The 16,537-nt window shown below is 36.9% G+C and overlaps 2 pseudogenes; both read right to left on the bottom strand.

The window, feature by feature from the left end:
* The window catches only part of LOC107728971 (cathepsin S-like), a 12,857-nt pseudogene extending 2,503 nt beyond the window's left edge, over positions 1–10,354 (bottom strand).
* Positions 10,355–11,912: 1,558 nt separating this feature from the next.
* On the bottom strand, positions 11,913–16,358 carry LOC107728970 (cathepsin S-like; annotated as a pseudogene).
* Positions 16,359–16,537: the final 179 nt, after the last annotated feature.

Genomic DNA, 16,537 nt, shown 5'->3' with positions numbered 1-16,537 from the left:
AAAAAAAAAAAAAAAAAAAAAAAAAAAAAGAGACACTGGACTCATGTTTTCACCATGTCACCCATGTGGTTCATGCCCAGATCATATGAATGCAGGCCCATGGAGGCCTCCAAGTTGTGAATGGTGATAAGTTCAAGGTTTCTCTCCCACAACTCCCTCCTTCCAAGCATCTCATCCTGCCAACATAAACAACAGACAATTTCACGGTTTAATAAAGCAATATATAAAATGATTGACATCACTAATCAAAACTGTCATGATCGGGGCGGTTCTAAGATTTCATCCTCAGGGGGCTTAGTCCTCAGAGAGACCATTAGATACAAAGATACAAATTACCTAAATAAACAGTACTTTACAGTACAGTGCTTGTGAAAGCTGTATTACTTAAGTAATACACAATTACTGTAAGTAAATATACACAAATGCCTATTAAATCTAATAAGTTACTTAGTTAAGAAGAGTGAGTGATTCTCTATTTTTCTTTTGTTGTTGCATTAATATTATTAACATAAGAAATGCAAGGATCCAGTATTTTGAAACACATCCAACATTTTAACCGTTTACATTCACTTTAGACGTTACCGATGGTTTATGTGGATAGACGTCATCAAGATGGCCATTCTGACATAATTTTGTGTCTATTTGCTCAAGAAGACACAAAAGAGAACTCAATTTGGTACTCGCGTGTTGTCCAAGCAGAAACTTTCTGTGTGTGAATTTCTTTTTCGTCTTGCACTTGAATGGTTTTAAAACACTTGTTTAAACTGACTAGACTTAAAACACGTGAGAATGAAACTTTCTTGTGGAAGTAGCACTGGCCCGATTGTTCTGATAAATGAAATGAGATGACAGATAAGGATGGGGCCTGAAGCCCACCTAAAAAGGGTCTAGAACCTCCCCTAGTCACTTCTTATTCTTCTTGTATCATTTGTGACCATGGACCACAAAACCAGTCTTAAGAGTCAATTTTTCGAAATTGAGATTTATACATCATCTGAAAGCTTAATAAATAAGCTTTCAATTGATGTATGGTTTGTTAGAATAGGACAATATTTGGCCATGATACAACTATTTGAAAATCTGGAATCTGAGGGTGCAAAAAAAAAAATCAAAATAATGAGAAAATCCCCTTTAAAGTTGTCTAAATTAAGTTCTTAGCAATTAATATTTCTAATAAAAAATTAAGTTTTAATATATTTACAGTAGGAAATTCACAATATCTTCATGGAACATGATCTTTACTTAATAGCCTAATGATTTTTGGCATAAAAGAAAAATCAATAATTTTGACCCATACAATGTATTTTTGGCTATTGCTACAAATATACCCCTGCGCTTCCGCCATTTTGGGGTGAAGGCGACTCGGCAGTGGCAAATATCAACTGCTTTGTTTAAAAAAAAAAAAAAATAAATAAAATAAAATAAAATCGCAACCAACTGAAACACCAACTTTTTAAAAAAATAAATTCTACTTTCCAATCCTGTAATTTTGAGATCAATAAGTATTTCTCTCTGTACTCCTGACTGTCCTGAGGCACAACTAGATTTGATAGATTGAAATTGATTAAACATATCTTTCGATTTCTTAATCAACTCTTCTCTTTCCTTTGAAAGTGAAATGACGTGTGGCCAAATATGGTGACCCATACTCGGAATTTGTGCTCTGCATTTAACCCATCCAAGTGTGCACACACACACACCCGGAGCAGTGGGCAGCCATATTGCAGCGGCGCCCGGGGAGCAGTTGGGGGGATTCAGTGCCTTGCTCAAGGGTCTCACCTCAGCTGTGGTATTGAGGGTGGAAGAGAGCGCTGGTTATTCCCCCCCCCCACTGACAATTCCTGCTGGACCTGAGACTAAAACCCGCAACCTTCGGGTTATAAGTCTGACTCTCGAACCATTAGGCCACGACTGCCCCTTCATCAACTCTACTCATTCCTTTGGAATTTCTCCTACCTCCACCTGTAATGCTGATAAAGGAGAGGATTTAAAAGCCCCACAACATATTCTTAATGATTGTGCCTGAATTGATTCAACTTTCTTTAATCAAGGATTTCGATGCAGATCCATGAATAATATATCCATAATCGATTACTGATCAATGCACAATATATTCATTGTAAAGATTTTTGACTAGCTCCCCATTCCATTCCTGATACACATCTTAAAATGTTGCATTTTTTATTATACTTTTTTTGCATTTTTAAACTATTTCTGTGTATGTGTCTTGAAAGTCAATCTATCCATACCCCTAAATATCTTATAACTTTAACTTGTTCAAATATAGTTTTACTTTTACTTCGGGGATACAATTTCTCATCGCAAAACAGACTAGTTGAGTTTTAGCAACTGATAATCGAAAACTCCATTTGTTGGCTCATTTTTCCACATACGCTGTTTGTATGACTTGTGTTACATGTGATACATTATGTCCCCTCTTCCATAATCGCTCCATTTGTCAGCATAGAGAGATCTTCCTATATCTATTGTGACATTTTGAAAAACATAATTTATCATGATGTTAACAACATTGGCCTGCCCACAGTTTCTTGTGGAGTACCATTATCTATTGTATATATTCTGGAATATGATGATCCAACCCTTACCTGAACTGTTCAATTAAGCAAAAAATATTTTACCCAGTTAAACATTCTCCCTGTGCTCCACAGCTCTCTTTAATTCATGTAATGAAAATTCCATATCAAGATGGTCATTTGAAGGCCTTTTCTCCATCATAATATTTGGATGTTCCTTTTTACTTTGTTCTGTACTTATTTTCATTTCTTCTGTTACCATTACTGTGTACTTTAAACACCTCTGCTAACATTTCTGCCTTTTCTACATTAGTCAGTTATTCTTTCCCCATTACTCAGAATAGGACAGTTTCTTTAAAAACCACCCATCTTTCTGATCATACCCCATACTTCGCTGTCATCTACTTTCAACCCTATAATCACAACTTCTCCAGTAGTTCTTTTTAACAGCTCAAATTACCCTTCTCACATTGGCTTGCGCTTTTTTTTTATATAGAATGAAGTTATCAAACATACTGTAAGAGCCATAATTTGTATAATTAAAAATGTATCTTTGGTTACTCAGAATAGGACAGTTTCTTTAAAAACCACCCATCTTTCTGATCATACCCCATACTTCGCTGTCATCTACTTTCAACCCTATAATCACAACTTCTCCAGTAGTTCTTTTTAACAGCTCAAATTACCCTTCTCACATTGGCTTGCGCTTTTTTTTTTATATAGAATGAAGTTATCAAACATACTGTAAGAGCCATAATTTGTATAATTAAAAATGTATCTTTGGATGTATAGATGTTAAAGCAGATGTTGTATGGTGGTGTGTCTAAGTTGTGTTGTCTGTGTACATTTGTTGAGCACCCCTTGTTTATTTTGTAATGGTTTGCTCCGTCTTACTATGGGACTGCGTTAAGCGCCTTTAAGAACTGGCATTTCCTTTAAGAACGTAATAAAGATGGAGCGACAGTTTTTGACAGGAGTTTTTGTTTATCTGTATTGTTTATCAGTAAACAGTTGAAACTTGAAGGAAGACCAGAGTCAATTCTTTGTTCGAAAGCATCATGAAGGATTATCACTAGTACATGCATGTCCTCCTAACCTTTTAAAAGGCCTTATTTCTAGCTTTAATCGTTTTGCTACAGAATTCTGTCCACCATGGACCTGATTTCTTCCTTTCTATTCCTTTACTTTTTCCAATAATTTCTTCAGCTGTACGGTACAATACTTCACATAATTTTTCATTATACATTTCTACATCCTCCATTTCCTCATTAAAGCTCAACTCTTTGTAACTTTACCTCACTAATCTATTTAAATGCCTCCCAATTTGCCTTTGTAAATTTCCATCTACATATCCTATCCTCTATAATTTCACTAACATCCATGCCTATTTTACAACTAATGATGTAGTGATCACTTCCTATAGAGTCCTCACAAATATCCCTGCTAGACTAGTTTTAAATCTATAGAAGAGCATCTACCCCTGGCCACATCAATTCCAGTACCTCTACCATCATTCTTACATATCAGACCCTTCAAATCAAGCATTTCTTCTATTACCTTACCATTAGCATTTCCGCTTCCCCATAAAGTATTATACGTGTTAAAATCCCCACACCATATCACTTTTTATTTTCCCATTATCTTTTCTAACACTTTGATACTTAACACGTTGCAAGGATTATAAAAGTTAATTACCTTAACAATCTGTTCTCTTAAAAATACCTTTACTGTAATTGATTCATATTCATCACTCAGTTCTATAACCCTATATGTAATTTCATTTTTAATAAATATAGCCAACCCTCCACCATTACCTGTATGTCTATCCCTTCTAATACCTGTATATCCTTGTATCACAAAGTCTAAATGAGATTTCAACCAGGTCTCTTGTATACATATAACATGAGGTTTATATTCCTTATCTTATATTACCTTTTTAAATTTGTGATTAAACTCCTTGCATTCCACTGTAATACTAATAATACCATTAAGAGCCTCCACATGCTGCCTGTGAATCTACTACTTGACCCTTAAGTTTTTCCATTAACTTGTTCCAGAGTAATTCCCTCAAACTGTAGATGTTTTTCAGCTGCCCTAATTATGATTTTAATCCTCTCAGTTCTGCTTTCGGTTTGTGCAGCACAGTTTATTACCTCAGTTTAAAATGTCATGAACTCAACTTTTTCAACTTTCAAAAAGTCTTCATTTATTCTTTGTTGCAACGATGGCGGTTTACTATTTTGATTCATTGAGAGTGTTGATCCATTTCCTTGACCCTCTTCCATCGGTTTCACCTTTTTAACTGCCTCAACATATGAAATGCACCACACATCCCCCCAAAGCCAGCACTGTGTTTGCCTACAGTTACAGCATTTTAGTTGTAACCCTTGCTCACATTTCCATTATTCATGATTACCACTACATCTAGCACGTCGCTGTTTTCCCTTACAGACTGCAGCGACATGACCATATTTTTGACATTTAAAACACCTGACTGGAGTGGTACATATGCTCTTACCACATAACTGACATATCCAATGTACACTCTCTCTGGCATTCTTTCCTCATCAAACTGAAGCATTACATAAAGACTATCTACTTTCTCTTTATTTCGTACACATTTCAGTGTTTCCGCTTCAATCACCTTAGCCCCCGATGTGTTACTTTTTACTGTATCAGTGGATACATCAATTGGAATTCCAGAGATTACTCCTCTTAACCAAGCTCTCTTACTCAGTACTGTACAACACACCATCTGACCAAGCATTGATTTAACGCCTTGTACCACTTTCTGCTGTTTTTCATTTTTACAGAAAATTAGAAGACTTCCATTTCTCAAATTTCTTGATAGTCTCTATATCATCTACTGATTTTTTTAATGCCTGGTAAGTTTTACTGGATTGATCACATTACTATTTGCAAACTTCATCAGTACCTTAAAATCCTTCTTGCTTGTCCTTGCCGGTGTTGTGTCCAATTCTGACCCCCCGCCAGATAATTGCCCTCCTAGTATTGGTAGGTTTAGGAGTAGGTGTGGGGGAGGGGTTAGGATTAGGCGATCAGGTAGCGACTTGAACGAGGAGGGTAATAAATTGGCAGGGGGTCGAAATTGGGCACAACACCGGCATCCTGTCTTTTTCACTATCAGTTGACGTCATTGAATTTCAGTCAGAGTTGTGTGACACTCAATCGCCATTTACGGATACCATAGGAATGAATGAGAAATGCCGTAAGCTGTATCCCTCCATTCGCAAAAAGTCAGTTACGTCTCTCATAAAATGGCATTTTTTTCGGTAAAAAAGTTCAATCCAAAAGTATTGCTTAGTGTAAAACATGTTGGAGATTAGCTGATAGGCTGTCGATTCATTAAATGATTAGCCGTTTTCTCTAAAAAGCTGTTTATTCAGCGTAGTGAAGCCTCTCCTCCATTGACGTACATAAAATATATAAAAAATGGCCTCTGGTCTCCTTTCCCACTTACTGGCAAACCGGAAACGTTAGTATCAGCCGTTACGCTTTTTTGGCTAAAGGTTGCAGGCTTGCCTTCCAGTGGCTTTGCTACCACTTCCTCCATCTCTGTGTCACTTCCGGTACTAATGTCACTTCCTCCATCAATGCTCCAGACACAGTCCAGTGTTGTCAACCGTCGATCCAGCGTCTCGTTCAGTGAACCCTTCCTTCGGTTTCCTAAATCTAAATCTCCCCTAATCGCAATCCCCGTTCTGTGCCTACTTATACTACGCCCTTAAAGTATGTACTTTTTTGCTGAGGTGTAGTAGTGTGTAGTAGAAGAGTAGGCAAGTTTTGGGACATAATATCACGTCATACAATAGAGTCTTTAACGGAGCGCTCTGTCGCATAGTCACACGCACGCTATCACTGTAAACTGGCCAGTCAATCATCTTGTCACATTAACATCCTCCACATTTCATTTCATTTAACTTCCTACCATATTGGAGAGAAAATAAGTAGCACGTTTATCTGCCAGCCGTGGGCTTTATGTGGAGAACTCTGCTCATATTTTTTGCATAATAAAGTTAAATGGCCAAACAGATGTTTATAAAAGTTCATATTGTTGTTGCAGATTAAATATAACACCGATAACATTAAATAAATATTTTTTATCAGGTTATATGTTGATTATAAGTAACTCAAACCCCTTTATCTAAACCTCTCTACTTAACCGTCGGTTGCGCACATCCGCCATGTTTGTGTTTTTTTTACGGTTTTTATTAGTGTTTGTAGTTCTGAACCAAATCCTTCGCCAAAGCGCAATGTATTGTGGGTAATATTAACCATTAGAGTGCACGGATCCACACTTCAAAAATCTTCCTGAAATAGTAGACCATCCAGGTCTTTTTAGCATACTCTTTTCAACATACTATGCTTTGGGACACACTTATTCTAATCTCACATACTATTAAGGATAGATATTCGGTGCATTCCAAACGGGATATATCGCCCTCCGAAGGGCACTTCAGAGTGAAAACAATCATGGCCACCATATTGAAGAGTCATTCCAAACCGAAGTGCTCAAAACCGGCCACTTCAAAGGCCCTTCTGAATGAAGGATTTCGAAGGGTACAACTGATGGACACTTCGGGCTCCCATGATCCTTTGCGCAGATTCTTTGCATGATGATGGCGCCTCCGTGTGGGCACATGATGACGACGCAGAAGGGCACTTCAAGAAACAGTTGACAGGGTAAACAGAAAAAAGATTGCTGAACAGTTTGTCTCCTGTAAGGAGGGCAGAAAGAGCACTTTTGGTTCTTTTAAATGAGAGGTAGTTGGTCATATGTTCATTGGTCAGTTGGTTGTTGTTGTTGGTTGCATATATATATATATATTTTTTTTGTTTTTGTTTTTGTTTTTTTTGTTTTGTTCTTAATATATGTTGTTTGTATATCTGGAGTTTGTAACAAAAATAATTTCCCCCTGGGATTATTAAAGTATTTCTGATTCTTTAGCAAGTCTACTGTTGTGTATTTTCACAACAGAGTTTTGACTTATTTTCCGTGTGTTCCGAGTGTGTTTTTATACTTATCTAGTATCACTCATTTAAATGGGAAGCTTTTTATATCTTGTATGTTATACATTTTGTACCCCTCTGTCACTGTATTCATCGTTTTTATTGTTAATAAACAAACCACATCCATCCCCCGCACTTTTGAAAAGCTTGCTACGCCCCTGCCGTTGAGTAACGTTAGCCAGTCTGGTGGCTTGTCTAGATGGGTTGTGAACGATCATTCTTACAAATAAATGAACTCACAGATTAGTTCAAATTAATAATTTATTATAAAACCGTAATCAAACGTTGTGAATTGGGATGCTTTGTTAACAGTTTTAAAATCCAGAATAATGTTTTTGACTGAATGCAGCGTAGGCTACAGAATGACAAACAAACAAACAAACAAATAAATAAATAGACGTGATAAAATAACTTTGGATATGGTGAGGTTATGAGTTATTTGTATAAACTAATACATAGCTTTGGTTATGATGAAGCAGGACATGTTTTGTGCATATGACGAGCGAAGATGCCATGATTTGACTCACAGTCAGTGTTGCCAACTGCTTTCAATTGAAAGTAGCTAAAACTGGTAGCTAAATGTTACTAGATGACATCATAATGGCAAATTCACTGATCTATATAAAGATGAATGTAGATCAGTGGGCAAGATGAGAACTTAGATAAGGTTTGTCCAAGAAGTTGCTATATTTGTCCCTAAACTTTTGAAAAAAAGTCTCAAAAGGGGCGTGGAAGTCGCTAAATCTAGCTACAAAGTAGCTAAATTGGCAACACTGATTGGGACTCAAGGGCAGTTTTCTTCTTCTTGAGTTTATTGGCGGTTGGCAAACAACAAACTGGTACATTACCGCCACCAACTGGTAAGGAGTGTGAACCAGAATGCCTACTAGCCTACAGTACTGTAGGCTATGTACATTTCCATCTCCCCTTCTTTAAAAAAAATTTAAAAACCTATGTCCTCACTTAATTTAGTTTCTATATTGCAGTAAAAGTTCATAACATTTATCTTTTGACTCCTTCTGCAGAAGATCAATTAAATCAAAGTGTACTTTCAGCTCTTTTAAGTTTTGGATCAAATGTCTTCTTTCATATTTCTGACAATAAATCATTCATAACATGTTCTACTGTTTCCCTATTTTAAACAGTGTTCCATTTAGTCCAGTGTGTCCAAACCTAAGCCTCATTATTATGGTCTCGTCCCTCCTATTCCTTCCTGAGGCCCTTTTCAATAAGGAGGTTCAACCAACTCTGCTACTTTTCCGTGTTTTCCTGGTTTACCCATGTTTGATTTAATTTTATTCAGTAAATACACCTTCTCTACAACTGGATCTGCCTTATTGGTCTTTTGTCCAAGCATTACAAAATTATTTAAAAAGTTTCAAAATAATACAAATTAATTCTTTAATAAATAAGCCCATTAAACAAGCTTCACCAGTTTGACAAGAAGCAAGGAAGATTTTGTTTTCCTCACGGAACAAGTGGGAGGGAAAAAAGATCCTAGATGCGAGTAAAAGATCAGCTTTTGGATCTGACAGATGATTGTGAAATTCATATTCTCACCTTACTGGAGTAAAACTTGTAATGCGTCTTCTTCCACAACTCCCAGTGCTGGTCTAGATTTGTGTTGAAATGGGCCAGTGCTGCGCTACAACACACGGCAAACAGCAAGCTCCCGAGCATCATGGCCTGACAAGAGCAAAACAGCCTGTCATTACTGACACGCATTCAAACATCAATATTTTATCTGATAATATACTCTCATTGCATTATGTTGACATCTGGCTTAAGTCATCATAGCCACAATATGAAAAGATTATTTCAGTGAATGAGATTTCTGAAACAATACATAGACACACACACACATACTGTATATAGTGTTAGAAGAAATAATTTATTATTATCTTCGGTTATTATCATGGGGGGGTTAAACAATAACCATTGTCTGAAACGACTCACAGTCCCATATCCCACCTACTGGCCGGAACAGGTACTGTTCAATGGGGACTTTAAAATTGCAGTGAGGTGCATGAACGAGCCGTTCACACAACGCATTTGTGCTTTAAAAAAGCAAACAGATTGGAAAAGAGCACAGACTGTCGAGACATTTTTAAACTTGACACAGCATTTTAAAAATGGCGTGAGAAGCAGAATGACGAGGCTCATAGAAAAACAACACTTTCTCTTTTTCACCTTTGGTACCAGGCGAAGGGCGAAGAAAGGTGCGAAGGGCGAAGAAGTTGCAAAAATCTGCATCAGGCTATCTGATACTATAGCATGAGTGAAAGATCATGGGCTTTGGACAACACACATCACATCATTACAAATATCTTTGGGGAAAAAAAGCTATTATAAAAACGTTAATTGTCTTAAAACAGAAAGAAAAAAACCCAGAAACTTTTTGAGGGAAAACATCAACAAAGACTTTAAAAAGATACATGTGAAATTGAAAAAAAAAAAAAATGAACTGCCGTCTCACATTGAAAATTTTTCAAATCTCTCTGAGAAAAAGTTCTCATAAAAGCATTCACCACCTTAATTAAAACCGAAAGAGAAACCTTTTGAGAGAAAACCCAGACATTTATTAAAAAGATAAAACACAAAAGTGGGAAAAATAAAAAAAACTCAAGATGTGTTTCGTCTCACCTGTGCACTCCTGTTAAGCTGCACTTCTGCTCGTCTGTAAAGGAGTTGATGTTGAAAGAGTTCCTGGTTGCTTTGCTTTTATTTTGTTCCATCACGTGCTAATCTCTGCCTATTGTCATATGACACAGCTGTCTTTTTGCTTTGCCCTGTCACACGAGTAAGGAAGTAAATAATTAAATAAACCGAAATTTAACTAATTATTATTGTTGGATCAAAACAGCCTAGAAGAATTCACTATCTACTACCCAGAAACCCATACACATACATTTCTGGCATCTTGAGATCCACTTACTTATAGTTCAGAATCAGATAAGCAGACTGAAAAGGTAGCAAGTGTTTAAAACTCTTCTAAAAATCTCTTTCTGCTGAAGTGAACATCTGAAATATTTTATGCCATTTTCCCTTTCCAGATGCGACGATGATAGACTATGGATCAGAAAATACATACAGCATGTCTCCTTAGCTCAACTCAACTGTCTTTAGTATAATCAATACTTTCGTTAAATCTTTTGATCTGGGTCATTTAAAAATTAATGCTACAAATACAAGACACGGTGACAGTTCTTACACTTTTTGGGTCATTCTGAAAAGCTAAAAGCAAATACAATAGAAACATTATGTGCGTGTTATGGTGATTACACTCTTAAAAATAAAGGTGCTTCACGATGCCGTAGAAGAACCTTTTTGTCTAAATGGTTCCATAAAGAACCTTTAACATCCGAAGAACCTTTCTGTTTCCCAAAATGTTCTTTGTGGCGAAAAAAAGGTTCTTCAGATTATAAAAAGGTAAGAAAGAGATGGTTCTTTAAATAACCTTTGACTGAATGGTTCTTTGTGGAACCAAAAATGGTTCTTCTATGGCATCGCTTGAAGAACCTTTTGAAGCACCTTTATTTTTAAGAGTGTAGATTTAGACCATTTTGGAATGCCGCTTTGAACTGGAGCACTTGAATACAGGCTTCCGGTGTGTGATACATGTGCGTCGTCCTAAGTGTTGGGTCGTTCTTGAACGATTCGTTCGTTTTGAACGAATCTTTAATGTGACTCGGGAAGTGTTCAATGTTGTATATAAAAATAGTTATTTATATTTTAACATTATATTATGCATTTATATTATTTTATAAACACATCTAAATTAACATATATGCATTTTATTTTTTGATGCATTTGATTTGATGCAGTGACACAATTTTGCATCGTGATTACGCAATGAGGTCACCGCGCAATGACATCGCGTCATTTAGCAACTTTTAGCAATAAATCAACCTTCCTTTAGCAACTTCCCCTGAAAATTAGTTGGCAACACTGGTGGCCTGTCTTCTGGTGTGACCAGGTGGATGGCGTGGTCCAGGTTTATGCAATAATTTAGACAGTTACCCCTCATATTATCTTATGAATGTGGCTGATCAACTAAAGGTGTTTGTTTAAGATAAACAAAAATCATAACCCTAATTGTGTACTTATCTTAAGGAATTCTTTTATAAGCTACCTTATGTGAAACTTGTGATGTTGCACTGACCAGTTTCCATTTGTAAATATACCTAAACAGCATATTTACTCCATTTCCTTTTAAAGTTTCAATACAAGCCAAACATTATTAGATTAAATTCCATATTTATTTTGTAAGATTCATAAAATACATTAAAAAAAATGTAAAACCACATATAACACACATTTAAATAAAAGAAATTAGACTATAAAACAGTAAATTTCTTATTTTGAAATGTTCATACAATTCAACAGGGTTTCAGTTAGATAACTGGATAGCAGGCATATGAGGCGATGCCACACATGTTGTTCTGGTTTCTGGCCATACGGATGTAGCCACCATCTCCAAATCCACTTTAACTGTTAAAGCATAAGAAAACAATCATTTGTATTTTTTCTTCTCAATGTTTTGTTTGTCACAGAAGTTCTGCTTTTACAAGCCTTTGAGTGGGTACATTAAAAAAAAAAAATCAGACCAAGTCAACTTATGATCACAAAACTTCACAATCATTCTAATTGTACCTGTTTTTCACCAGCCAAATGTCCTGTTCAGCAATCGCACCGTATCCCACAGCCAGCACTGCATGGTTTACTTTGTTTGTACAGGTTGGGTCATTGTAAACTCCTGTGGTGGACGGATGTGAGAGAATGACATAAAACGACACTAACAAACCCTAATAACAAGAATTTGAGATCTGGTAAAGCAGTCTGATTAAAATGAGACAAGAAAGAAAAACTCACCACTGCGGTACAGGATAAACTGAGGGCGGGTGGCATCAATTGCCACTGATATGGGCCCAACATTGGCCAAAGCCTGCTTCAGGGCCTCCTCATCTCCCTGACGGACGAAATAGTACTTGGTGCAGTTTGCTGCATGCTGGGATGGATTGTATCTGCACTGCCCTTGCTGCAGGACACATTTATTTATTCGATTACACTCAATGATAATGGATTACAGTATTGCAGGTTTAAAAATAAATTAATTAATTAAAAAAAATTAAAAAAAACCCACACACTCTCTCCATCATCAAACTTTGACAAATACAAGTTCGGCAATGTTGGAATGTAGGGACCTGCCTGAATTGGTATGGCTCAGAATTTGCAGTAACCGGCCTTGTCACTTCTAATACGACACCAAATATTTGTGCGCTTAATATTCTTTCGCATATAATTACTTGACATGTAAGTTTTCTTCACACAGACCCTCACACACAACTTACCACTCCTTCATAAGGGTAAGATGACTCAGAGTCTATTCCACCATTATCAATAACATACTGGAAGGCAGAACTCATAAAACCACCATTGCAGCCATAATTGCCATAACTGGAGGAACAGTCCACCAGATTCTGAGGGCTGAGATCGACCAGCTTTCCTGTGGTCCTCATCAGCTGACCTTCAAGAGCCCCAACGGAGCTGAATGCCCAACACGAACCACATGCACCCTGACAGCAGAGAGAGAAACATGATAAAACTACTGAAACAGGAAACAAGTACTTAATGGCTTGTGAAGCTGCAGAAACAGCATTCTGACCAATCAGTTTTCAGTTGCTGGTTTCTGAATTTCCAACTCATCATAGAGGAAGTTACAGGAAAGGGGAAATAAACTCCCTCAAACACTGACTGGACAAACAAATAAAGGAAATGAAATTAAAGAAGAAAAAAAATTGAAAAAAAAATGACGCCAACAAAGTTCTCTGACAAAGAATGTGGTCAATTCACTCTACATCATGACAGCAACATCTACAACACAATCAAGCCATTTTCCTTTAATGAACTTAAAATATAGCCAGGCCACCTGCTATAAACTATTTTCATGCTAGATAGAAATAAAGAAAATAAAAAAAAAGACACAGCTAATTGAGAGGATATCAGTTAGCATAGTTTCAAACGGAGTACATTCACACCTGCATCTTCACACTGGAGACATATCCCTTCTCTCTCCAGTCCAGAGAGTCTGGGACAGGAGCCCCAGAAGAGTCCACAAAATTCACTGTTTGACTATTAAAATCAGGAGGGACACGAGTTGTGGCAAATGATTGCAGGATCTCCTCTGTTGTCTGTGAATCACCATGACACAAATAGGAAAATAAGAACAGGATGAAGTTACATTATAGCTGCATAATTAATAGATATTATTCACCAAAAAAAACACACCACAAATAGTTTGTTTTAAAAAAATATATGAAAAATATGGCTGCAAGCAGCCCAATCGCCACCCTGGTGGCTTAGAAAAACAGTGCACAGCGGGCATATGCATTTAACCCTCTGTCAGTCTGGTTGTGACAATGAAAGGTTTACTGCCTTCACAGTTTTACTTCTGTCATGTGTTGACATTATTCTGATGAAGTTTGAGGCAAATTGGGAAAAAAAAAAAAAGAGGGTGATTTAAAAAGCATTTTGAAAATGACACTTCCTGCTGCCAGTTGGTGGCACTATAACTTTCACTCATAATGGTCATATTTATGTAAACCATTCTTCAATGAACAAACGTTTTGATCACAGTTTGATCAAAATCAGTCAGTCAATGTAAGCTGAAGCTATAACACACTTCCCGTTTCTTTTTTTCCCACCATAAATTCTTTGCCACACCACAGCCAAACCATTTGAGACATAAAAAAAAAATACAAAAATCTACTTCACAATTTTGCATCCTCTGTGTCTTGAGATCATGTTGACAGAGTTTGGTAGTGATTGCATGAAAACCCCAGGACTTGTACATCAAATTCCAGAGAACGCGTTTTTCAAATATAACTTACTTCCTGTTATTCAGCACCACAGTTGTTCAGGCTGATGTGATCTGATGGCCAACAATTCCAAAGAGTATGCAAAGTTATATAAATATAGAAACAATTTAAATTGATCTGGGCTGCTTTTCTCAAAAGCACTGTGAGCCAAGTTGATCATAGAGACCATTGGTGGCAATGGTTCTACGATCTACTTAGCCTTACGATGAAATGGGAAATGTGGCCCTGATCTAGCTTCATGCTCAAAACAGAACTATGAAATTAAAGCAGCATTGCATGCCAGAAGTGTTTTTCTTGTGCAAACTGGAAGCTACTGTATGTAGATAATCATGAACGAAAAACACACACACCATATCACCCATGTGGTTCATTACCCAGGTCATATGAATGCAGGCCCATGGAGGCCTCCAAGTTGTGAAGGGTGATAAGTTGAAGGTTTCTCTCCCACAACTCCCTCCTGCCCAGTTCTTCAACCTGCAACAAACAACATTCACATTACATGGATCACACATGTGGTACGTTGTTGTGAGACTGCTATCACTGCCTTTATTACAGATATGCTTTGTAAATACTTCCAGTTTAAAGATGAACATTTCAATACAACTTCAATACATGGATGGCATCAACACCACTTCAAACTATAGTAATGAAAGTACTCTAGCCTCACAAGAACACAATCAAAACACCATTATGAAAATGAATCCATAAGTAGATGAAAGATCAGCTTTTGGATCTGACAGATGCTTGTGAAATTCATATTCTCACCTTACTGGAGTAAAACTTGTTATGCGTCTTCTTCCACAACTCCCAGTGCTGGTCTAGATTTGTGTTGAAATGGGCCAGTGCTGCGCTACAACACACGGCAAACAGCAAGCTCCCGAGCATCATGGCCTGACAAGAGCAAAACAGCCTGTCATTACTGACACGCATTCAAACATCAATATTTTATCTGATAATATACTCTCATTGCATTATGTTGACAGCTGGCCTAAACATCACCCCATTAGCCACAGTATGATTTTTAAAAAATGTTTATATCTATTGAATGAACCACATGGTCAGTCTGATTTTTCTATAAAAGGAAACAAATTCTGAGTAAAACGAAGCAACAAACCTAAAACAAAAAGGAAGTTAAAACATCCAAATGTTGTAAAAGTAGCTGAGGAAATCCGAGTAATAAGTAATAATACTTCATAAATCCAGACATTAAGTAGGTGTTTACAGATTCTCCAAAATGCACTGCATGTAGGCTAAACCAGAGCAATTGCGCGTTTCTTCCTGTATCGTGACATCACGTATTATATCTCGGGGCCGTTTTTACAACTCCAGTTTAAATCCTAAAAGGTAAAAATTTGCTTTAACCAGATGGATTAATGAGGCAAAATGACAATTTCATAGGTTAACCACTCAAACTGAGCAAGAGAACACACGGGCCAAAATAAGGAAGAAACGGAAATTAAACTGGTGTTTAATCGACCTGATCCTTCATTCCACGACACATAGTGCGTTTTCACTTTAAACCCAAAGTTACTACAGACAAGTAATAAAGCACTGAAAACATTTCAAATCTCTTTGAGGAAAAGTTCTCATAAAACCAGTCACCACCTTAATTAAAACCAAAAGAGAAACTTATTTGAGAGAAAACCCCGACAAAGGAGAAAAATATTCTACTAAAAAGATAAAACACCTAAAAATGAACAACAATTTAAAAAAAGAGCTCATATGTCTCGTCTCACCTGTGCACTCTCGTTAAACTGCACTTCGTTGGTCTGTAGCGGAGGTGATGATCAACGTCTGTCAGTTCCTGGTTGCTGGAGAAGGGTCTGGCTGCCGCCTCGCACTTGCACTCTGTCAGACTTGCATTCTCAGACTTGCGCTCTTGCGCTTCCGCTAGCGACGTCACTTGCAGGCTTTATTTTTTATTTTGTTCTATTTTTTATTACTTTTTGTTTGAATCTCTCAACATTTTACAACAGTAGCCAGATGGTGAAGACAAGAAAAAAGAAACGAAATTACTACCTGCGACGTCACTTGCAATCGGTCTTTGTCAATCTCTTACTTACCTTTATGAAAATGTCGAGGGTAAACGAACAT

This window comes from Sinocyclocheilus rhinocerous, unplaced genomic scaffold, assembly GCF_001515625.1.
Source record: "Sinocyclocheilus rhinocerous isolate Xijiao unplaced genomic scaffold, SAMN03320098_v1.1 scaffold4534, whole genome shotgun sequence".
Lineage (NCBI taxonomy): Eukaryota > Metazoa > Chordata > Actinopteri > Cypriniformes > Cyprinidae > Sinocyclocheilus > Sinocyclocheilus rhinocerous.
This window is presented reverse-complemented; position numbering and strand designations above follow the sequence as displayed.